This window comes from Calliopsis andreniformis, unplaced genomic scaffold (assembly GCF_051401765.1).
Source record: "Calliopsis andreniformis isolate RMS-2024a unplaced genomic scaffold, iyCalAndr_principal scaffold0007, whole genome shotgun sequence".
Lineage (NCBI taxonomy): Eukaryota > Metazoa > Arthropoda > Insecta > Hymenoptera > Andrenidae > Calliopsis > Calliopsis andreniformis.
This window is the reverse complement of record NW_027480425.1, coordinates 20,521,303-20,546,945: the sequence shown is the minus strand read 5'-3', so window position 1 is coordinate 20,546,945 and position 25,643 is coordinate 20,521,303.

The following is a 25,643-nucleotide window of genomic DNA, read 5'->3' as shown; positions in this document are numbered from 1 at the left end:
AGTACTGGTCATTTCTACGTTCCGGGCTACCTAGGCTTCACTCTAGGGCGTTGCTCCACCAGATCGAATAGTTAGGTTCTTAGAAGTCAACGCCCGAAGCATAAAATGCGATATAAATACAACAGCTTTTCCATCGTATAAAACGAATAATGGTAACCAGTGTGAAAGTTATGGTCATTTCTACGTTCCGGCAACCTAGGCTTCAATCTAGGGCGTTGTTCCACCAGATCGAATAGTTATGGCCTTAGAAGTCAACGCCCGAAGCATAAAATGCAAAATAAATAGAACAGTTTTTCCACTGTATAAAACGAATAACTGCAACCAGTGTGAAAGTACTGGTCATTTCTACGTTCCGTGTAACCTAGGTTTCACTCTAGGGCGTTGCTCCACCAGATCAAATAGTTAGGGCCTATGAAGTCAACGCCAGAAGCTTAAAATACAATAATGGTGCAACAGTTTTTCCATCGTATAACAGGAATAATTGCAACCAGTGTGAAGGTAATCGTATGTTCTACGTTCTGGGCAATCTAGGCTTCACTCTAGGGCGTTGCTCCACCAGATCAAATAGTTAGGGCCTATGAAGTCAACGCCAGAAGCCTAAAATACAATAATGGTGCAACAGTTTTTCCATCGTATAACAGGAATAATTGCAACCAGTGTGAAGGTAATCGTATGTTCTACGTTCCGGGCAACCTAGGCTTCACTCTAGGGCGTTGCTCCACCAGATCGAATAGTTAGGGCCTTAGAAGTCAACGCCCGAAGCATAAAATGCAAAATAAATAGAACAGTTTTTCCAATGTATAAAACGAATAATTGCTACCAGAGTGAAAGTTATGGATATTTCTACGTTCCGGGCAACTTAGGCTTCACCCTAGTGCGTTGTTCCGCCAGATGGAACAGTTAGGGCCTAAGAAGTCAACGCCAGTAGCATAAAATACGATGTAAATACAACAGCTTTTCCATCGTATAAAACGAATAATGGTAACCAGTGTGAAAGTTATGGTAATTTCAACGTTCCGGGCAACATAGGCTTCACTCTAGGGCCTTGCTCCACCAGATCGAATGGTTAGGTCCTAAGAAGTCAACGCCAGAAGCATAAAATACAATAAAGATGCAACAGTTTTTCCATCGTATAACAGGAATAATTGCAACCAGTGGGAAGGTAATGGTACGTTCGACGTTCCGGGCAACCTAGGCGTCACTCCAGGGCGTTGCTCCACCAGACCAATTAGTTAGGGCCTAAGAAGTCAACGCGAGAAGCATAAAATACAATATAAATGCAACAGCGTTTCCATCGTATATAATGTATATTTGCAAACAGTGTGAATGTAATGGTCATTTCTACGTTCCGGGCAACCTAGGCTTCACCCTAGGCCGTTGCTCCACCAGATCGAATAGCTAGGGAATTAGAATTCAACGCCATAAGAATAAAATACAATATAAGTCCAACAGTTTTTCCATTGTATAAAATGAATAATTGCAACCAGTGTAAAAGTTATGGTCATTTCTACGTTCCGGACAACCTAGGCTTCACCCTAGAGCGTTCTTCCACAAGATCGAATAGTTAGGGCCTAAGAAGTCAACGCCCGAAGCATTAAATACATAATAAATAGAACAGTTTTTCCATTGTATAAAACGAATAATTGCTACCAGTGTAAAAGTTGTGGTCATTTCTACGTTCCGGGCAACCTAGGCTTCACCCTAGGCCGTTGTTCCGCCAGATCGAATAGTTAGGGCCTAAGAAGTGAACGCCAGAAGCATAAAATACAATATAAATACACAGTTTTTCCATCATATTAAACGAATGATAGCAACCAGTGTGGAAGTTTTGGTCACGTCTACGTTCCGGGCAACCTAGGCTTCACTCTAGGGCGTTGCTCCACCAGATCGAATAGTTAGGGCCTTAGAAGTCAACGCCCGCGCATAAAATACAAAATAAATAGAACAGTTTTTCCATTGTATAGAACGAATAATTGCTACCAGTGTAAAAGTTGTGGTCATTTCTACGTTCCGGGCAACCTACGCTTCACCCTAGGCCGTTGCTCCACCAGATCGAATAGCTAGGGAATTAGAATTCAACGCCATAAGTATAAAATACAATATAAGTCCAACAGTTGTTCCATTGTATAAAACGAATAACTGCAACCAGTGTGAAATGACTGGTCATTTCTACGTTCCGGGCAACCTAGGCTTCACTCAAGGGCGTTGCTCCACCAGATCGAATAGTTACGGCCTTAGAAGTCAACGCCCGAAGCATAAAATACAATATAAGCACAACAGTTTTTCCATCCTATAAAATGAATGATTGCGAACATTGTGAAAGTAATGGTGTTTTCTACGTTCCGGGCAACCTACGCGTCATACTAGGGCGTTGCTGCTCCACATCTGATAGCTACGGCCTTAGAAGTTACCGCCGGAAGCATAAAATACAATATAAATACAACAGCTTTGCCATCGTATAAAATGAATAATTGCAAACAGTGTGAAGGTAATGGTCGTTTCTATGTTCCGAGCAACCTAGGCTACACTCTAGGGCGTTGCTCCACCAGATCTAATAGTTAGGGCCTTAGAAGTCAACGCCAGAAGCATAAAATACAATAAAGATGCAACAGTTTTTCCATCATACAACAGGAATAACTGCAAACAGTGCGAAAGTACTTGTCATTTCTACGTTCCGGGTAACCTAGGTTTCACTCTAGGGCGCTGCTCCAACAGATCGAATAGCTCGGGCCTTAGAAGTCAACGCCCGAAGCGTAAAATACAAAAAAATAGAACAGTTTTTCTATGTGTAAAACGAATAATGGCAACCAGTGTGAAAGTTATGGTCATTTCTACGTTCCGAGCAACCTAGTCTTCACTCTAGGGCGTTGCTCCACCAGATAGAATAGCTAGAGACTTATAATTCAACGCCAGAAGAATAAAATACGATACAAGTACAACAGTTTTTCCATCGTATAAAACGTATATTTGCAAAAATTGTGAAAGTAATGGTCATTTCTACGTTCCGGGCAGCCTATGCGACACTCGAGGGTGTTGCTCCACCACATCTAATAGCTACGGCCTTAAAAGTCAACGCCAGAAGCATAAAATTCATAATAAATAGAACAGTTTTTCATTGTATAAAACGAATAACTGCAACCAGTGTGAAAGTACTGGTCATTTCTACGTTCCGGGCAACCTAGGCTTCACTCTAGGGCCTAGCCGCACCAGATCGAATAGTTAGGGCCTTACATGTCAACGCCAGATGCATGAAATACAATAAAGGTGCAACAGTTTTCCCATCGTATAAAACGAATAATTGCAAACAGTGTGAAAGTAATGGCCATTTCTACGTTCCGGGTAACCTAGGCGTCACTCTAGGGCGTTACGCCACCAGATCGAATAGTTAGGGCCTAAGTTGTCAACGCCAGAAGCATAAAATACGATACAAATTCAACAGCTTTTCCATCGTGTAAAATGAATAATTGCAAACAGTGCGAAAGTAATGGTCATTTCTACGTTCCGGGCAACCTAGGCTTCACTCTAGGGCGTTGCTCCACCAGATCGAATAGTTAGGGCCTTAGAAGTCAACGCCCGAAGCATAAAATGCAAAATAAATAGAACAGTTGTTCCATTGTATAAAACGAATAACTGCAACAAAGTGCGAAAGTACTGGTCATTTCTACGTTCCTGGCAACCTAGGCTTCACTCTAGGGCGTTGCTCCACCAGATCGAATAGTTAGGGCCTTAGAAGTCAACGCCCGAAGCATAAAATGCAAAATAAATAGAACAGTTGTTCCATTGTATAAAACGAATAACTGCAACCAGTGCGAAAGTACTGGTCATTTCTACGTTCCGGGCAACCTAGGCTTCACTCTAGGACGTTGCTCCACCAGATCGAATAGTTACGGCCTTAGAAGTCAACGCCCGAAGCATAAAATACAATATAAGCACAACAGTTTTTCCATCCTATAAAATGAATGATTGCGAACATTGTGAAAGTAATGGTGTTTTCTACGTTCCGGGCAACCTACGCGTCATACTAGGGCGTTGCTGCTCCACATCTGATAGCTACGGCCTTAGAAGTTACCGCCGGAAGCATAAAATACAATATAAATACAACAGCTTTGCCATCGTATAAAATGAATAATTGCAAACAGTGTGAAGGTAATGGTCGTTTCTATGTTCCGAGCAACCTAGGCTACACTCTAGGGCGTTGCTCCACCAGATCTAATAGTTAGGGCCTTAGAAGACAACGCCAGAAGCATAAAATACAATAAAGATGCAACAGTTTTTCCATCATACAACAGGAATAACTGCAAACAGTGCGAAAGTACTTGTCATTTCTACGTTCCGGGTAACCTAGGTTTCACTCTAGGGCGCTGCTCCAACAGATCGAATAGCTCGGGCCTTAGAAGTCAACGCCCGATGCATAAAATACAAAAAAATAGAACAGTTTTTCCATGTGTAAAACGAATAATTGCTACCAGTGTGAAAGTTATGGTCATTTCTACGTTCCGGGCAACCTATGCGACACACTAGTGCGTTGCTCCACCACATCTAATAGCTACGGCCTTAAAAGTCGACGCCAGAAGCATAAAATACGATATAAATACAACAGCTTTTCCATCGTATAAAACGAATAATGGTAACCAGTGTGAAAGCTATGGTCAATTCTACGTTCCAGTCAACCTAGGCTTCACTCTAGGTCGTTGCTCCACCAGATCGAGTAGTTAGGGCCTATGAAGTCAACGCCAGAATCATAAAATACAATAAAGGTGCAACAGTTTTTCCATCGTATAAAACGAATAATTGCAGACATTGTGAAAGTAATGGTCATTTCTACGTTCCGGTCAGCCTAGGCGTCACTCTAGGGCGTTGCTCCACCACATCTAATAGCTACGGCCTTAGAAGTCAACGCCAGGAGCATAAAATACAATATAAATACGACAGCTTTTCCATCGTATAAAATGAATAATTGCAAACAGTGTGGATGTAATGGTCATTTCTACGTTCCGGGTAACCTAGGCGTCACTCTAGGGCGTTGCTCCACCATATCTAGTAGCTACGGCGTTAGAAGTCAACGCCGGAAGCACAAAATACAATAAAAACGCAGCAGTTTTTCCATCGTATAGTATTACTAATTGCAAACAATGCGAAAGTAATGATCATATCGACATTTCGGGCATCCTTGACTTAACTCTGAGGCGTTGCTCCACCAGATCGAAGAGTTAGGGTCTTAGAAGTAAACGCCAGAAGCATAAACTACAAAATAAGTACAACAGTCTTTCCATCGTATAAAACGAATAATTGCAACCTGTGTGATGGTTATGGACATATCTACGTTCCGGGCAACCTAGGCTTCACTGTAGGGCGTTGCTCCACCAAATCGAATAGTTAGGGCCTTAGAAGTCAACGCCCGAAGCATAAAATACAATATAAGTACAACAGTTTTTCCATCGTATAAAATGAATGATTGCGAACATTGTGAAAGTAATGGTCATTTCTACGTTCCGGGCAACCTACGCGTCATACTAGGGCGTTGCTGCTCCACATCTGATAGCTACGGCCTTAGAAGTTAACGCCGGAAGCATAAAATACAATATAAATACAACAGCTTTGCCATCGTATAAAATGAATAATTGCAAACAGTGTGAAGGTAATGGTCGTATCTACGTTCCGAGCAACCTAGGCTACACTCTAGGGCGTTGCTCCACCAGATCGAATAGTTAGGGCCTTAGAAGTCAACGCCAGAAGCATAAAATACAATAAAGATGCAACAGTTTTTCCATCATACAACAGGAATAACTGCAAACAGTGTGAAAGTACTGGTCATTTCTACGTTCCGGGTAACCTAGGTTTCACTCTAGGGCGTTGCTCCACCAGATCGAATAGCTAGGGCCTTAGAAGTCAACGCCCGAAGCGTAAAATACAAAAAAATAGAACAGTTTTTCTATGTGTAAAACGAATAATGGCAACCAGTGTGAAAGTTATGGTCATTTCTACGTTCCGAGCAACCTAGTCTTCACTCTAGGGCGTTGCTCCACCAGATAGAATAGCTAGAGACTTATAATTCAACGCCAGAAGAATAAAATACGATACAAGTACAACAGTTTTTCCATCGTATAAAACGTATATTTGCAAAAATTGTGAAAGTAATGGTCATTTCTACGTTCCGGGCAGCCTATGCGACACTCAAGGGCGTTGCTCCACCACATCTAATAGCTACGGCCTTAAAAGTCAACGCCAGAAGCATAAAATACGATATAAATACAACAGCTTTTCCATCGTATAAAACGAATAATGGTATCCAGCGTGAAAGTTATGGTCATTTCTACGTTCCGGTCAACCTAGGCTTCACTCTAGGGCGTTGCACCACCAGATCGAATAGTTAGGGCCTTAGAAGTCAACGCCCGAAGCATAAAATGCAAAATAAATAGAACAGTTTTTCCATTGTATAAAACGAATAACTGCAACCAGTGTGAATGTACTGGTCATTTCTACGTTCCGGGTAACCTAGGTTTCACTCTAGGGCGTTGCTCCACCAGATCAAATAGTTAGGGCCTATGAAGTCAACGCCAGAAGCATAAAATACAATAATGGTGCAACACTTTTTCCATCGTATAACAGGAATAATTGGAACCAGTGTGAAGGTAATCGTATGTTCTACGTTCCGGGCAACCTAGCCTTCACTCTAGGGCGTTGCTCCACCAGATCGAATAGTTAGGGCCTTAGAAGTCAACGCCCGAAGCATAAAATGCAAAATAAATAGAACAGTTTTAGCAATGTATAAAACGAATAATTGCTACCAGAGTGAAAGTTATGGACATTTCTACGTTCCGGGCAACTTAGGCTTCACCCCAGAGCGTTGTTCCACCAGATGGAACAGTTAGGGCCTAAGAAGTCAACGATAGAAGCATAAAATACGATGTAAATACAACAGCTTTTCCATCGTATAAAACGAATAATGGTAACCAGTGTGAAAGTTATGGTCATTTCTACGTTCCGGGCAACCTAGGCTTCACTCTAGGGCGTTGCTCCACCAGATCGAATAGTTAGGGCCTTAGAAGTCAGCGCCCGAAGCATAAAATTCATAATAAATAGAACAGTTTTTCATTGTATAAAACGAATAACTGCAACCAGTGTGAAAGTACTGGTCATTTCTACGTTCCGGGCAACCTAGGCTTCACTCTAGGGCCTAGCCCCACCAGATCGAATAGTTAGGGCCTTACATGTCAACGCCAGATGCATGAAATACAATAAAGGTGCAACAGTTTTCCCATCGTATAAAACGAATAATTGCAAACAGTGTGAAAGTAATGGCCATTTCTACGTTCCGGGTAACCTAGGTGTCACTCTAGGGCGTTACGCCACCAGATCGAATAGTTAGGGCCTTAGAAGTCAACGCCAGGAACATAAAATACAATATAAACACAACAGCTTTTCCATCGTGTAAAATGAATAATTGCAAACAGTGCGAAAGTAATGGTCATTTCTACGTTCCGGGCAACCTAGGCTTCACTCTAGGGCGTTGCTCCACCAGATCGAATAGTTAGGGCCTTAGAAGTCAACGCCCGAAGCATAAAATGCAAAATAAATACAACAGTTGTTCCATTGTATAAAACGAATAACTGCAACCAGTGCGAAAGTACTGGTCATTTCTACGTTCCGGGCAACCTAGGCTTCACTCTAGGGCGTTGCTCCACCAGATCGAATAGTTAGGGCCTTAGAAGTCAACGCCCGAAGCATAAAATGCAAAATAAATAGTACAGTTGTTCCATTGTATAAAACGAATAACTGCAACCAGTGCGAAAGTACTGGTCATTTCTACGTTCCGGGCAACCTAGGCTTCACTCTAGGGCGTTGCTCCACCAGATCGAATAGTTACGGCCTTAGAAGTCAACGCCCGAAGCATAAAATGCAAAATAAATAGAACAGTTGTTCCATTGTATAAAACGAATAACTGCAACCAGTGTGAAATGACCGGTCATTTCTACGTTCCGGGCAACCTAGGCTTCACTCAAGGGCGTTGCTCCACCAGATCGAATAGTTACGGCCTTAGAAGTCAACGCCCGAAGCATAAAATACAATATAAGCACAACAGTTTTTCCATCCTATAAAATGAATGATTGCGAACATTGTGAAAGTAATGGTGTTTTCTACGTTCCGGGCAACCTACGCGTCATACTAGGGCGTTGCTGCTCCACATCTGATAGCTACGGACTTAGAAGTTACCGCCGGAAGCATAAAATACAATATAAATACAACAGCTTTGCCATCGTATAAAATGAATAATTGTAAACAGTGTGAAGGTAATGGTCGTTTCTATGTTCCGAGCAACCTAGGCTACACTCTAGGGCGTTGCTCCACCAGATCTAATAGTTAGGGCCTTAGAAGTCAACGCCAGAAGCATAAAATACAATAAAGATGCAACAGTTTTTCCATCATACAACAGGAATAACTGCAAACAGTGCGAAAGTACTTGTCATTTCTACGTTCCGGGTAACCTAGGTTTCACTCTAGGGCGCTGCTCCAACAGATCGAATAGCTCGGGCCTTAGAAGTCAACGCCCGATGCATAAAATACAAAAAAATAGAACAGTTTTTCCATGTGTAAAACGAATAATTGCTACCAGTGTGAAAGTTATGGTCATTTCTACGTTCCGGGCAACCTATGCGACACACTAGTGCGTTGCTCCACCACATCTAATAGCTACGGCCGTAAAAGTCGACGCCAGAAGCATAAAATACGATATAAATATAACAGCTTTTCCATCGTATAAAACGAATAATGGTAACCAGTGTGAAAGCTATGGTCAATTCTACGTTCCAGTCAACCTAGGCTTCACTCTATGTCGTTGCTCCACCAGATCGAGTAGTTAGGGCCTATGAAGTCAACGCCAGAATCATAAAATACAATAAAGGTGCAACAGTTTTTCCATCGTATAAAATGAATAATTGCAGACATTGTGAAAGTAATGGTCATTTCTACGTTCCGGTCAGCCTAGGCGTCACTCTAGGGCGTTGCTCCACCACATCTAATAGCTACGGCCTTAGAAGTCAACGCCAGGAGCATAAAATACAATATAAATACGACAGATTTTCCATCGTATAAAATGAATAATTGCAAACAGTGTGGATGTAATGGTCATTTCTACGTTCCGGGTAACCTAGGCGTCACTCTAGGGCGTTGCTCCACCATATCTAGTAGCTACGGCGTTAGAAGTCAACGCCGGAAGCACAAAATACAATAAAAACGCAGCAGTTTTTCCATCGTATAGTATTACTAATTGCAAACAGTGCGAAAGTAATGATCATATCGACATTTCGGGCATCCTTGACTTAACTCTGGGGCGTTGCTCCACCAGATCGAAGAGTTAGGGTCTTAGAAGTAAACGCCAGAAGCATAAACTACAAAATAAGTACAACAGTCTTTCCATCGTATAAAACGAATAATTGCAACCTGTGTGATGGTTATGGACATATCTACGTTCCGGGCAACCTAGTCTTCACTCTACGGCGTTGTTCCACCAGATCGAATAGTTAGGGCCTAAGAAGTCAACGCCAGAAGAATAAAATACAATATAAGTACAAATGTTTTTCCATCGTATAAAATGAATAATTGCAAACATTGTGATAGTAATGGTCATTTCTACGTTCCGGGCAACCTAGGCGTCACTCTAGGGCGTTGCTCCACCACACCTAATAGCTACGGCCTTAGAAGTCAACCCCAGATGAATAAAATGCAATAAAGATGCCACAGCTTTTCCATCGTATTAAACGAATAATTGCAACCAGTGTGAAAGTTATGGTCATTTCTACTTTCCGGGCAACCTAGGCTTCACCCTAGGGCGTTGTTCCACCAGACCGAACAGTTAGGGCCTAAGAAGTCAACGCCAGAAGCATAAAATACAGCATAAATATAACAGTTTTTCTATCGTATAAAACGAATGATAGCAACCAGTGTGAAATTTATGGTCACTTCTACGTTCCGGGCAACCTAGACTTCACCCAAGGGCGTTGTTCCACCAGATGGAATAGTTAGGGCCTAAGAAGTCAACGCCAGAAGCATAAAATACGATATAAATACAACAGCTTTTCCATCGTATAAGACGAATAATTGCAGCCAGTGTGAATGTAATGGTCATTTCTACGTTCCGGGCAACCTAGGCTTCACTCTAGGGCGTTGCTCCACCAGATCGAGTAGTTAGGGTCTTAGAAGTCAACGTCAGAAGCATAAAATACAATAAAGATGCAAAAGTTTTTCCATCGTATAACAGGAATAACTGTAAACAGTGTGAGGGTAATGGTATGTTCTACATTCCGGGCAACCTATGCTTCACTCTAGGGCGGTGCTCTACCAGATTAAATAGCTAGGGCCTAAGAAGTCAACGCCAGAAGCATAAAACACAATATAAATACAACAGCTTTTCCATCGTATATAATGTATATTTGCAAACAGTGTGAAAGTATTGGTCATTTCCATGTTCCGGGCAACCTAGTCTTCACTCTAGGGCGTTGTTCCACCAGATCTAATAGTTAGGGCCTAAGAAGTCAACGCCAGAAGAATAAAATACAATATAAGTAAAAAAGTTTTTCCATCGTATAAAATGAATAATTGCAAACATTGTGAAAGTAATGGTCATTTCTACGTTCCGGGCAACCTTGGCGTCACTCTAGGGCGTTGTTCCACCACACCTAATAGCTATGGCCTTAGAAGTCAACCCCAGATGAATAAAATACAATAAAGATGCCACAGGTTTTCCATCGTATAAAACGAATAATTGCAACCAGTGTGAAAGTTATGGTCATTTCTACAATCCGGGCAACCTAGGCTTCACCCTAGGGCGTTGTTCCACCGGATCGTGTAGTTAGGGCCATAGAAGTCAACGTCAGAAGCATAAAATACAATAAAGATGCAAAAGTTTTTCCATCGTATAACAGGAATAACTGTAAACAGTGTGAAAGTAATGGTCATTTCTACGTTCCAGGCAACCTAGGCTTCACTCTAGGTCGTTGTTCCACCAGATCGAATAGTTAGGGCCTAAGAAGTCAACGCCAGAAGCATAAAATACAATATAGATATAACAGTTTTTCCATCGTACAAAACGAATAGTAAAAACCAGTGTGAAAGTTATGGTCATTTCTACGTTCCGGCAGCCTAGGATTCACTCTAGGGCGTTGCTCCACCAGATGGAATAGTTAGGGCCTTAGAAGTCAACGCCAGAAGCATAAAATACAATAAAGATGCGAAAGCTTTTCCATCGCATAACAGGAATAATTGCAACCAGTGTGAGGGTAATGGTATGTTCTACGTTCCGGGCAACCTACGCTTCACACTAGGGCCGTGCTCTACCAGATTAAATAGTTAGGACCTAAGAAGTCAACGCCAGAAGCATAAAATACAATATAAATACAACAGCTTTTCCATCGTATATAATGTATATTTGCAAACAGTGTGAAAGTAATGGTCATTTCCATGTTCCGGGCAACCTAGTCTTCACCTTAGGGCGTTGTTCCACCACATCTAATAGTTAGGGCCTAAGAAGTCAACGCCAGAAGAATAAAATACAATATAAGTAAAAAAGTTTTTCCATCGTATAAAATGAATAATTGCAAACATTGTGAAAGTAATGGTCATTTCTACGTTCCGGGCAACCTTGGCGTCACTCTAGGGTGTTGCTCCACCACATCTAATAGCTATGGCCTTAGAAGTCAACCCCAGATGAATAAAATACAATAAAGATGCCACAGGTTTTCCATCGTATAAAACGAATAATTGCAACCAGTGTGAAAGTTATGGTCATTTCTACAATCCGGGCAACCTAGGCTTCACCCTAGGGCGTTGTTCCACCGGATCGTGTAGTTAGGGAAATAGAAGTCAACGTCAGAAGCATAAAATACAATAAAGATGCCACAGGTTTTCCATCGTATAAAACGAATAATTGCAACCAGTGTGAAAGTTATGGTCATTTCTACAATCCGGGCAACCTAGGCTTCACCCTAGGGCGTTGTTCCACCGGATCGTGTAGTTAGGGAAATAGAAGTCAACGTCAGAAGCATAAAATACAATAAAGATGCAAAAGTTTTTCCATCGTATAACAGGAATAACTGTAAACAGTGTGAAAGTAATGGTCATTTCTACGTTCCAGGCAACCTAGGCTTCACTCTAGGTCGTTGTTCCACCAGATCGAATAGTTAGGGCCTAAGAAGTCAACGCCAGAAGAATAAAATACAATATAAGTAAAAAAGTTTTTCCATCGTATAAAATGAATAATTGCAAACATTGTGAAAGTAATGGTCATTTCTACGTTCCGGGCAACCTTGGCGTCACTCTAGGGCGTTGCTCCACCACACCTAATAGCTATGGCCTGAGAAGTCAACCCCAGATGAATAAAATACAATAAAGATGCCACAGGTTTTCCATCGTATAAAACGAATAATTGCAACCAGTGTGAAAGTTATGGTCATTTCTACAATCCGGGCAACCTAGGCCTCACCCTAGGGCGTTGTTCCACCGGATCGTGTAGTTAGGGCCATAGAAGTCAACGTCAGAAGCATAAAATACAATAAAGATGCAAAAGTTTTTCCATCGTATAACAGGAATAACTGTAAACAGTGTGAAAGTAATGGTCATTTCTACGTTCCAGGCAACCTAGGCTTCACTCTAGGTCGTTGTTCCACCAGATCGAATAGTTGGGGCCTAAGAAGTCAACGCCAGAAGCATAAAATACAATATAGATATAACAGTTTTTCCATCGTACAAAACGAATAATAGCAACCAGTGTGAAAGTTATGAAAATTTCTACGTTCTGGGCAACCTGGGCTTCACTGTATGGCGTTCTTCCACCACATCGAATAGCTACGGCCTCAGAAGTCAACGCCTGAAGTATGAAATACAATAAAAATACAACAGTCTTTCCATCCTATAACAGGAATAATTGCAACCCGTGTGAAAGTAATGGTCATTTCTACGTACCGGGCAACCTAGGCTCCACTCTCGGGCGTTGCTCCACCAAATCAAATAGCTAGGGCCACAGAAGTCAGCGCCAGAAGCATAAAATACAATATAAATATAACAGTTTTTCCATCGTATAAAACGAATAATAGCAACCAGTGTGAAAGTTATGGTCATTTCTACGTTCCGGGCTACATAGGCTTCACTCTAGGGCGTTGCTCCACCAGATCAAATAGTTAGGGCCTAAGAAGTCAACGCCAGAAGCATAAAATACAACATAAATACAACAGATTTTCCATCGTATACAATGTGTATTTGCAAACAGTGTGAAAGTAATGGTCACTTCTACGTACCGGGCAAACTAGGCTCCACTCTAGGGCGTTGCTCCGCCAAACCGAATAGCTAGGGCCTTAGAAGTCGACGCCAGAAGCATAAAATACAATAAAGATGCAAAGGTTTTTCCATCGTATAACAGGAATAACTGCAAACAGTGTGAAAGTACTGGTCATTTCTACGTTCCGTGTAACCTAGGTTTCACTCTAGGGCGTTGCTCCACCAGATCGAATAGCTAGGGACTTAGAATTCAACGCCATAAGAATAAAACACAATATAAGTACAACAGTTTTTCCATCGTATAACACGAGTAATTGCAACCAGTGTGAAGGTTACGGTCATTTCAACGTTCCGGGCTACCTAGGCTTCACTCTAGGGCGTTGTTCCACCAGATCAAACAGTTAGGGCCTTAGAAGTCATCGCCCGAAGCATAAAACACAAAATAAATAGAACTGTTTTTCCATTGTATAAAACGAATAATTGCTACCAGTGTATAAGTTATGGTCATTTCTACGTTCCGGGCAGCCCAGGCTTCACCCTAGGGCGTTGTTCCACCAGATGGAACAGTTAGGGCCTAAGAAGGGAACGCCAGAAAAATAAAATACGATATAAGTACAACAGTTTTTCCATCGTGTAAAATGAATAATTGCAAACATTGTGAAAGTAATGGTCATTTCTACGTTCCGGGCAACCTAGGCGTCAGTCTAGGGCGTTGCTCCACCACATCTAATAGCTACGGCCTTAGAAGTCAACCCCAGATGAATAAAATACAATAAAGATGCAACACCTTTTCCATCGTATAAAACGAATAATTGCAACCAGTGTGAAAGTTATGGTAATTTCTACGTTCCGGGTAATCTAGGCTTCACCCTAGGGCGTTGCACTAACAGATTGAATAGTTGATGCCTTAGAAGTCAATGCCCGAAGCATAAAATGCAATAAAAATACTACAGTTTTTCCATCGTATAGCACGAATAATTTGTAACCAGTGTGATAGTAGTGGTCATTTCTACGTTCCGGGCAACCTAGGCTTTACTCTAGTGCGGTGCTCCACCACATCAAATAGTTAGGGCCTAAGAAGTCAACGCCAGGAGCATAAAATACAACATAAATACAACAGATTTTCCATCGTATATAATGTGTATTTGCAAACAGTGTGAAAGTAATGGTCATTTCTACGTACCGGTCAACCTGGGCTCCACTCTAGGGCGTTGCTCCGCCAAACCGAATAGCTAGGGCCTTAGAAGTCAACGCCAGAAACTTAAATACAATAAAGATGCAAAAGTTTTTCCATCGTATAACAGGAATAACTGCAAACAGTGTGAACGTACTGGTCATTTCTACGTTCCGAGTAACCTAGGTTTCACTCTAGGGCGTTGCTCCACCAGATCGAATAGCTAGGGACTTAGAATTCAACGCCATAAGAATAAAATACAATATAAGTACAACAGTTTTTCCATCGTATAACACGAGTAATTGCAACCAGGGTGAAGGTTATGGTCATTTCAACGTTCCGGGCAACCTAGGCTTCACCCTAGGGCGTTATTCCACCAGATCGGACAGTTAGGGCCTAAGAAGTCAACGCCAGAAGCGTAAAATACAATATAAATATAACAGTTTTTCTATCGTATAAAACGAATAATTGCAACTAGTATGAAAGTTATGGTCATTTCTACTTTCCGGGCAACCTAGGCTTCACCCTAGGGCGTTGCTCCAACAGATTGAATAGTTAGGGCCTTAGAAGTCAATGCCCAAAGCATAAAATGCAATAAAAATACAACAGTCTTTCCATCATATAACAGGAGTAATTGCAACCCGTGTGAAAGTTATGGTCACTTCTACTTTCCGGGCAACCTAGGCTTCACCCTAGGGCGTTGTTCCACATGATGGAATAGTTAGGGCCTAAGAAGTCAACGCCAGAAGCATAAAATACGATATAAATACAACAGCTTTTCCATCGTATAAAACGAATTATTGCTACCAGTGTGAAAGTTATGGTCATTTCTACTTTCCGGCCAACCTAGGCTTCACCCTAGGGCGTTGTTCCACCTGATGGAATAGTTAGGGCCTAAGAAGTCAAGCCAGAAGCATAAAATACGATATAAATACAACAGCTTTTCCATCGTATAAAACGAATAATTGCAACCAGTTTGAAAGTGATGGTCATTTCTACGTACCGGACAATCTAGGCTTCACTCTAGGGCGTTGCTCCACCAGATCAAACAGTTAGGGCCTTAGAAGTCAACGCCCGAAGCATAAAATACAAGATAAATAGAAGAGTTTTTCCATTGTATTAAACGAATAATTGCTACCAGTATAAAAGTTATGGTCATTTCTACGTTCCGGGCAACCTAGGCTTCAACCTAGGGCGTTGTTCCACCAGATCGTCTAGTTCGGGCCTAAGAAGTGATCGCCAGAAGCATAAAATACAATATAAATACAACAGTTCTTCCATCATATAAAACGAATAATTGCCACCAGTATGAAAGTTATGGTCACTTCTACTTTCCGGGCAACCTAGGCTTCACCCTAGGGCGCTGCTCCAACAGATTGTATAGTTAGGGCCTTAGAAGTCAATGCCCGGAGCATAAAATGCAATAAAAATACAACAGTTTTTCCATCATATAACAGGAATAATTGCAACCAATTTGAAAGTTATGGTCATTTATACGTACCGGACGACCTAGGCATCACTCGAGGGCGTTGCTCCACCAGATCGAATAGTTAGGGCCTTAGAAGTCAACGCCCGAAGCATAAAATTGAGAATAAATAGAACAGTTTTTCCATTGTATAAAACGAATAATTGCTACCAGTGTGAAAGTTATGGTCATTTCTACTTTCCGGGCAACCTAGGCTTCACCCTAGGGCGTTGCTCCAACAGATTGACTAGTTAGGGCCTTACAAGTCAATGCCCGAAGCATAAAATACAATATAAATACAACAGTTTTTCCATCGCATACAATGTGTATTTGCAAACAGTGTGAAAGTAATGGTCACTTCTACGTACCGGGCAAACTAGGCTCCACTCTAGGGCGTTGCTCCGCCAAACCGAATAGCTAGGGCCTTAGAAGTCGACGCCAGAAGCATAAAATACAATAAAGATGCAAAGGTTTTTCCATCGTATAACAGGAATAACTGCAAACAGTGTGAAAGTACTGGTCATTTCTACGTTCCGTGTAACCTAGGTTTCACTCTAGGGCGTTGCTCCACCAGATCGAATCGCTAGGGACTTAGAATTCAACGCCATAAGAATAAAACACAATATAAGTACAACAGTTTTTCCATCGTATAACACGAGTAATTGCAACCAGTGTGAAGGTTACGGTCATTTCAACGTTCCGGGCTACCTAGGCTTCACTCTAGGGCGTTGTTCCACCAGATCAAACAGTTAGGGCCTTAGAAGTCAACGCCCGAAGCATAAAACACAAAATAAATAGAACTGTTTTTCCATTGTATAAAACGAATAATTGCTACCAGTGTATAAGTTATGGTCATTTCTACGTTCCGGGCAGCCTAGGCTTCACCCTAGGGCGTTGTTCCACCAGATGGAACAGTTAGGGCCTAAGAAGGGAACGCCAGAAAAATAAAATACGATATAAGTACAACAGTTTTTCCATCGTGTAAAATGAATAATTGCAAACATTGTGAAAGTAATGGTCATTTCTACGTTCCGGGCAACCTAGGCGTCAGTCTAGGGCGTTGCTCCACCACATCTAATAGCTACGGCCTTAGAAGTCAACCCCAGATGAATAAAATACAATAAAGATGCAACACCTTTTCCATCGTATAAAAGGAATAATTGCAACCAGTGTGAAAGTTATGGTAATTTCTACGTTCCGGGTAATCTAGGCTTCACCCTAGGGCGTTGCACTAACAGATTGAATAGTTGATGCCTTAGAAGTCAATGCCCGAAGCATAAAATGCAATAAAAGTACTACAGTTTTTCCATCGTATAGCACGAATAATTTGTAACCAGTGTGATAGTAGTGGTCATTTCTACGTTCCGGGCAACCTAGGCTTTACTCTATGGCGGTGCTCCACCACATCAAATAGTTAGGGCCTAAGAAGTCAACGCCAGGAGCATAAAATACAACATAAATACAACAGATTTTCCATCGTATATAATGTGTATTTGCAAACAGTGTGAAAGTAATGGTCATTTCTACGTACCGGTCAACCTGGGCTCCACTCTAGGGCGTTGCTCCGCCAAACCGAATAGCTAGGGCCTTAGAAGTCAACGCCAGAAACATAAAATACAATAAAGATGCAAAAGTTTTTCCATCGTATAACAGGAATAACTGCAAACAGTGTGAACGTACTGGTCATTTCTACGTTCCGAGTAACCTAGGTTTCACTCTAGGGCGTTGCTCCACCAGATCGAATAGCTAGGGACTTAGAATTCAACGCCATAAGAATAAAATACAATATAAGTACAACAGTTTTTCCATCGTATAACACGAGTAATTGCAACCAGGGTGAAGGTTATGGTCATTTCAACGTTCCGGGCAACCTAGGCTTCACCCTAGGGCGTTATTCCACCAGATCGGACAGTTAGGGCCTAAGAAGTCAACGCCAGAAGCGTAAAATACAATATAAATATAACAGTTTTTCTATCGTATAAAACGAATAATTGCAACTAGTATGAAAGTTATGGTCATTTCTACTTTCCGGGCAACCTAGGCTTCACCCTAGGGCGTTGCTCCAACAGATTGAATAGTTAGGGCCTTAGAAGTCAATGCCCAAAGCATAAAATGCAATAAAAATACAACAGTCTTTCCATCATATAACAGGAGTAATTGCAACCCGTGTGAAAGTTATGGTCACTTCTACTTTCCGGGCAACCTAGGCTTCACCCTAGGGCGTTGTTCCACATGATGGAATAGTTAGGGCCTAAGAAGTCAACGCCAGAAGCATAAAATACGATATAAATACAACAGCTTTTCCATCCTATAAAACGAATTATTGCTACCAGTGTGAAAGTTATGGTCATTTCTACTTTCCGGCCAACCTAGGCTTCACCCTAGGGCGTTGTTCCACCTGATGGAATAGTTAGGGCCTAAGAAGTCAAGCCAGAAGCATAAAATACGATATAAATACAACAGCTTTTCCATCGTATAAAACGAATAATTGCAACCAGTTTGAAAGTGATGGTCATTTCTACGTACCGGACAATCTAGGCTTCACTCTAGGGCGTTGCTCCACCAGATCAAACAGTTAGGGCCTTAGAAGTCAACGCCCGAAGCATAAAATACAAGATAAATAGAAGAGTTTTTCCATTGTATTAAACGAATAATTGCTACCAGTATAAAAGTTATGGTCATTTCTACGTTCCGGGCAACCTAGGCTTCACCCTAGGGCGCTGCTCCAACAGATTGTATAGTTAGGGCCTTAGAAGTCAATGCCCGAAGCATAAAATGCAATAAAAATACAACAGTTTTTCCATCATATAACAGGAATAATTGCAACCAATTTGAAAGTTATGGTCATTTATACGTACCGGACGACCTAGGCATCACTCGAGGGCGTTGCTCCACCAGATCGAATAGTTAGGGCCTTAGAAGTCAACGCCCGAAGCATAAAATTGAGAATAAATAGAACAGTTTTTCCATTGTATAAAACGAATAATTGCTACCAGTGTGAAAGTTATGGTCATTTCTACTTTCCGGGCAACCTAGGCTTCACCCTAGGGCGTTGCTCCAACAGATTGACTAGTTAGGGCCTTACAAGTCAATGCCCGAAGCATAAAATACAATATAAATACAACAGTTTTTCCATCATATAAAACGAATAATTGCATCCAGTATGAAGGTTATGGTCATTTCTACCTGCCGGGCAACCTAGGCTTCACCCTAGGGCGTTGCTCCAACAGACTGAATTGTTAGGGCCTTAGAAGTCAATGCCCGAAGCATGAAATGCAATAAAAATACAACAGTTTTTCCATCATATAACAGGAATAATTGCAACCAGTTTGAAAGTGATGGTCATTTCTACGTACCGGGCAACCTACGCTTCACTGGAGGGCGTTACTCCACCAGAGGGAATAGTTAGGGCCTTAGAAGTCAACGCCCGAAGCATTAAATACAAAATAAATAGAACAGTTTTTCCATTGAATAAAACGAATAATTGCTACCAGTGTAAAAGTTATGGTCATTTCTACGTTCCGGGCAACCTAGGCTTCACCCTAGCGCGTTGCTCCAACAGATTGAATAGTTAGGGCCTTAGAAGTCAATGACCGAAGCATAAAATGCAATAAAAATACAACAGTTTTTCCATTGTATAAAAGGAATAATTGCAAACAGTGTGAAAGTAATGGTCATTTCTACGTTCCGGGCAACCTAGGCTTCACTCTACGGTGTTGTTCCACCAGATCGAATAGTTAGGGCCTAAGAAGTGAACGCCAGAAGCATAAAATACATTATAAATATAACAGTTTTTCCATCGTATAAAACGAATAATAGAAACCAGTGTTAAAGTTATGGTCATTTCTACGTTCCGGGCGACCTAGGCTTCACCCTAGCGCGTTGCTCCACCAGATCGAATAGTTAGGGTCTAAGAAGTGAACGCCAGAAGCATAAAATACAATATAAATACAACAGTTTTTCCATCATATAACAGGAATAATTGCAACCAATTTGAAAGTGATGGACATTTATACGTACCGGACAACCTAGGCTTCACACGAGGGCGTTGCTCCACCAGATCGAATAGTTAGGGCCTTAGAAGTCAACGCCCGAAGCATAAAATTCAGAATAAATAGAACAGTTTTTCCATTGTATAAAACGAATAATTGCTACCAGTGTGAAAGTTATGGTCATTTCTACTTTCCGGGCAACCTAGGCTTCACCCTAGGGCGTTGCTCCAACAGATTGAATAGTTAGGGCCTTAGAAGTCAACGCCCGAAGCATAAAATGCAATAAAAATACAACAGTTTTTCCATCGTATAACAGGGTTAATTGCAACCAGTTTGAAAGTGATGGTCATTTCTACGTTCCGAAACACCTAGGCTTCGCTCTAGGGCGTTGCTCCACCAGATCGAATAGTTAGGGCCTAAGAAGTGAACGCCAGAAGCATAAAATACAATATAAATGCAACAGTTTTTCCACCGTATAAAACGAATAATTGCAACCATTATGAAACTTATCGTCACTTCTCCTTTCCGAGCAACCTAGGCTTCACCCTAGGGCGTTGCTCCAACAGATTGAATAGTTAGGGACTTAGAAGTCAACGCCCCAACCATAAAATGCAAAAAAAATACAACAGTGTTTCCATCATATAACAGGAATAATTGCAACCAGTTTGTAAGTGATGATCATTTCTACGTTCCGAGCACCCTAGGCGTCAGTATAGGTCGTTGCTCCACCAGATCAAACAGTAAGTGCCTTAGAAGACAGCGCCCGAAGCATAAAATACAAAATAAATAGAACAGTTTTTCCATTGTATAAAACGAATAATTGCTACCAGTGTAAAAGTTATGGTCATTTCTACGTTCCGGGCAACCTAGGCTTCAACCTAGGGCGTTGTTCCACCAGATCGACTAGTTCGGGCATAAGAAGTGATCGCCAGAAGCATAAAATACAATATAAATACAACAGTTCTTCCATCATATAAAACGAATAATTGCCACCAGTATGAAAGTTATGGTCACTTCTACTTTCCGGGCAACCTAGGCTTCACCCTAGGGCGCTGCTCCAACAGATTGTATAGTTAGGGCCTTAGAAGTCAATGCCCGAAGCATAAAATGCAATAAAAATACAACAGTTTTTCCATTATATAACAGGAATAATTGCAACCAATTTGAAAGTGATGGTCATTTATACGTACCGGACGACCTAGGCATCACTCGAGGGCGTTGCTCCACCAGATCGAATAGTTAGGGCCTTAGAAGTCAACGCCCGAAGCATAAAATTGAGAATAAATAGAACAGTTTTTCCATTGTATAAAACGAATAATTGCTACCAGTGTGAAAGTTATGGTCATTTCTACTTTCCGGGCAACCTAGGCTTCACCCTAGGGCGTTGCTCCAACAGATTGACTAGTTAGGGCCTTACAAGTCAATGCCCGAAGCATCAAATACAATATAAATACAACTGTTTTTCCATCATATAAAACGAATAATTGCATCCAGTATGAAGGTTATGGTCATTTCTACTTGCCGGGCAACCTAGGCTTCACCCTAGGGCGTTGCTCCAACAGACTGAATTGTTAGGGCCTTAGAAGTCAATGCCCGAAGCATAAAATGCAATAAAAATACAACATTTTTTCCATCATATAACAGGAATAATTGCAACCAGTTTGAAAGTGATGGTCATTTCTACGTTCTGGGCAACCAAGGCTTCGCCCTAGGGCGTTGCTCCAACAGATTGAATAGTTAGGGCCTTAGAAGTCAACGCCCGAAGCATAAAATGCAATAAAAGTACAACAGTTTTTCCATCGTATAACAGGCTTAATTGCAACCAGTTTGAAAGTGATGGTCATTTCTACGTTCCGAAACACCTAGGCTTCGCTCTAGGGCGTTGCTCCACCAGATCGAATAGTTAGGGCCTAAGAAGTGAACGCCAGAAGCATAAAATACAATATAAATGCAACAGTTTTTCCATCGTATAAAACGAATAATTGCAACCAGTGTGAAAGTAATGGTCATTTCTACGTTCCGAGCACCCTAGGCGTCACTCTAGGGCGTTGCTCCACCACATCTAACAGCTACGGCCTTAGAAGTCAACGCCAGAGGCACAAAATACAATATAAGTACAACAGCTTTTCCATCGTATAAAACGAATGATTGCAACCAGTGTGAAAGTAATGGTCATTTCTACATTCCGAGCAACCTAGGCTTCACTCTAGGGCGCTGCTCCACCAGATCGAATAGTTAGGTCCTTAGATGTCAACGGCAGAAGCATAAAATACGATATAAATACAACAGCTTTTCCATTGTATAAAAGGAATAATTGCAAACAGTGTGAAAGTAATGGTCATTTCTACGTTCCGGGCAACCTAGGCTTCACTCTACGGTGTTGTTCCACCATATCGAATAGTTAGGGCCTAAGAAGTGAACGCCAGAAGCATAAAATACAATATAAATATAATAGTTTTTCCATCGTATAAAACGAATAATAGAAACCAGTGTTAAAGTTATGGTCATATCTACGTTCCGGGCAACCTAGGCTTCGCCCTAGGGCGTTGCTCCAACAGATTGAATAGTTCGGGCCTTAGAAGTCAACGCCCGAAGCATAAAATGCAATAAAAACACAACAGTTTTTCCATCGTATAACAGGGTTAATTGCAACCAGTTTGAAAGTGATGGTCATTTCTACGTACCGAAACACCTAGGCTTCGCTCTAGGGCGTTGCTCCACTAGATCGAATAGCTAGGGCCTTAGAAGTCAACGCCAGAAGCATTAAATACAAAATAAATAGAATAGTTTTTCATCGTATAACAGGATTAATTGCAACCAGTTTGAAAGTTATGGTCATTTCTACGTTCCGGGCAACCTAGGCTTCACCCTAGCGCGTTGCTGCAACAGATTGAATAGTTAGGGCCTTAGAAGTCAATGACCGAAGCATAAAATGCAATAAAAATACAACAGTTTTTCCATTGTATAAAAGGAATAATTGCAAACAGTGTGAAAGTAATGGTGATTTCTACGTTCCGGGCAAGCTAGGCTTCACTCTAGGGCGTTGCGCCACCAGATCAAACAGTTGGGGCCTTAGAAGTCAACGCCCGAAACATAAAATACAAAAAAAATACAACAGTGTTTCCATCATATAACAGGAATAATTGCAACCAGTTTGAAAGTGATGGTCATTTCTCCTTTCCGGGCAACCTAGGCTTCACTCTAGGGCGTTGCTCCACTAGATCGAATAGCTAGGGCCTTAGAAGTCAACGCAAGAAGCATAAAATACAATATAAATGCAACAGCTTTTCCATCGTATAAAACGAATAATTGCAACCAGTGTGAAAGTAATGGTCATTTCTACGTTCCGAGCACCCTAGGCGTCACTCTAGGGCGTTGCTCCACCACATCTAATAGCTACGGCCTTAGAAGTCAACGCCAGAGGCACAAAATACAATATAAGTACAACAGCTTTTCCATCGTATAAAACGAATGATTGCAACCAGTGTGAAAGTAATGGTCATTTCTACATTCCGAGCAACCTAGGCTTCACTCTAGGGCGCTGCTCCACCAGATCGAATAGTTAGGTCCTTAGATGTCAACGCCAGAAGCATAAAATACGATATAAATACAACAGCTTTTCCATTGTATAAAAGGAATAATTGCAAAGAGTGTGAAAGTAATGGTCATTTCTCCGTTCCGGGCAACCTAGGCTTCAGTCTACGGTGTTGTTCCACCAGATCGAATAGTTAGGGCCTAAGAAGTGAACGCCAGAAGCATAAAATACAATATAAATATAACAGTTTTTCCATCGTATAAAACGAATAATAGAAACCAGTGTTAAAGTTATGGTCATTTCTAAGTTCTGGGCAACCTAGGCTTCGCCCTAGGGCGTTGCTCCAACAGATTGAATAGTTAGGGCCTTAGAAGTCAACGCCCGAAGCATAAAATGCAATAAAAATACAACAGTTTTTCCATCGTATAACAGGGTTAATTGCAACCAGTTTGAAAGTGATGGTCATTTCTACCTTCCGAAACACCTAGGCTTCGCTCTAGGGCGTTGCTCCACTAGATCGAATAGCTAGGGCCTTAGAAGTCAACGCCAGAAGCATTAAATACAAAATAAATAAAATAGTTTTTCATCGTATAACAGGATTAATTGCAACCAGTTTGAAAGTTATGGTCATTTCTACGTTCCGGGCAACCTAGGCTTCACCCTAGCGCGTTGCTCCAACAGATTGAATAGTTAGGGCCTTAGAAGTCAATGCCCGAAGCATAAAATGCAATAAAAATACAACAGTTTTTCCATCGTATAACAGGGTTAATTGCAACCAGTTTGAAAGTGATGGTCATTTCTACGTTCCGAAACACCTAGGCTTCGCTCTAGGGCGTTGCTCCACCAGATCGAATAGTTGGGGCCTAAGAAGTGAACGCCAGAAGCATAAAATACAATATAAATGCAACAGTTTTTCCATCGTATAAAACGAATAATTGCAACCAGTTTGAAAGTTATGGTCATTTCTACGTTCCGGGCAACCTAGGCTTCACCCTAGCGCGTTGCTCCAACAGATTGAATAGTTAGGGCCTTAGAAGGCAATGACCGAAGCTTAAAATGCAATAAAAATACAACAGTTTTTCCATTGTATAAAAGGAATAATTGCAAACAGTGTGAAAGTAATGGTCATTTCTACGTTCCGGGCAACCTAGGCTTCACTCTACGGTGTTGTTCCACCAGATCGAATAGTTAGGGCCTAAGAAGTGAACGCCAGAAGCATAAAATACAATATAAATATAACAGTTTTTCCATCGTATAAAACGAATAATAGAAACCAGTGTTAAAGTTATGGTCATTTCTACGTTCCGGGCAACCTAGGCTTCACTCTAGGGCGCTGCTCCACCAGATCGAATAGTTAGGTCCTTAGATGTCAACGCCAGAAGCATAAAATACGATAAAAATACAACAGCTTTTCCATTGTATAAAAGGAATAATTGCAAACAGTGTGAAAGTAATGGTCATTTCTACGTTCCGGGCAACATAGGCTTCACTCTACGGTGTTGTTCCACCAGATCGAATAGTTAGGGCCTAAGAAGTGAACGCCAGAAGCATAAAATACAATATAAATATAACAGTTTTTCCATCGTATAAAACGAATAATAGAAACCAGTGTTAAAGTTATGGTCATTTCTACGTTCCGGGCAACCTAGGCTTCGCCCTAGGGCGTTGCTCCAACAGATTGACTAGTTAGGGCCTTAGAAGTCAACGCCCGAAGCATAAAATGCAATAAAAATACAACAGTTTTTCCATCGTATAACAGGGTTAATTGCAACCAGTTTGAAAGTGATGGTCATTTCTACGTTCCGAAACACCTAGGCTTCGCTCTAGGGCGTTGCTCCACTAGATCGAATAGCTAGGGCCTTAGAAGTCAACGCCAGAAGCATTAAATACAAAATAAATAGAATAGTTTTTCATCGTATAACAGGATTAATTGCAACCAGTTTGAAAGTTATGGTCATTTCTACATTCCGAGCAACCTAGGCTTCACTCTAGGGCGCTGCTCCACCAGATCGAATAGTTAGGTCCTTAGATGTCAACGGCAGAAGCATAAAATACGATATAAATACAACAGCTTTTCCATTGTATAAAAGGAATAATTGCAAACAGTGTGAATGTAATGGTCATTTCTACGTTCCGGGCAACCTAGCCTTCACTCTACGGTGTTGTTCCACCAGATCGAATAGCTAGGGCCTAAGAAGTGAACGCCAG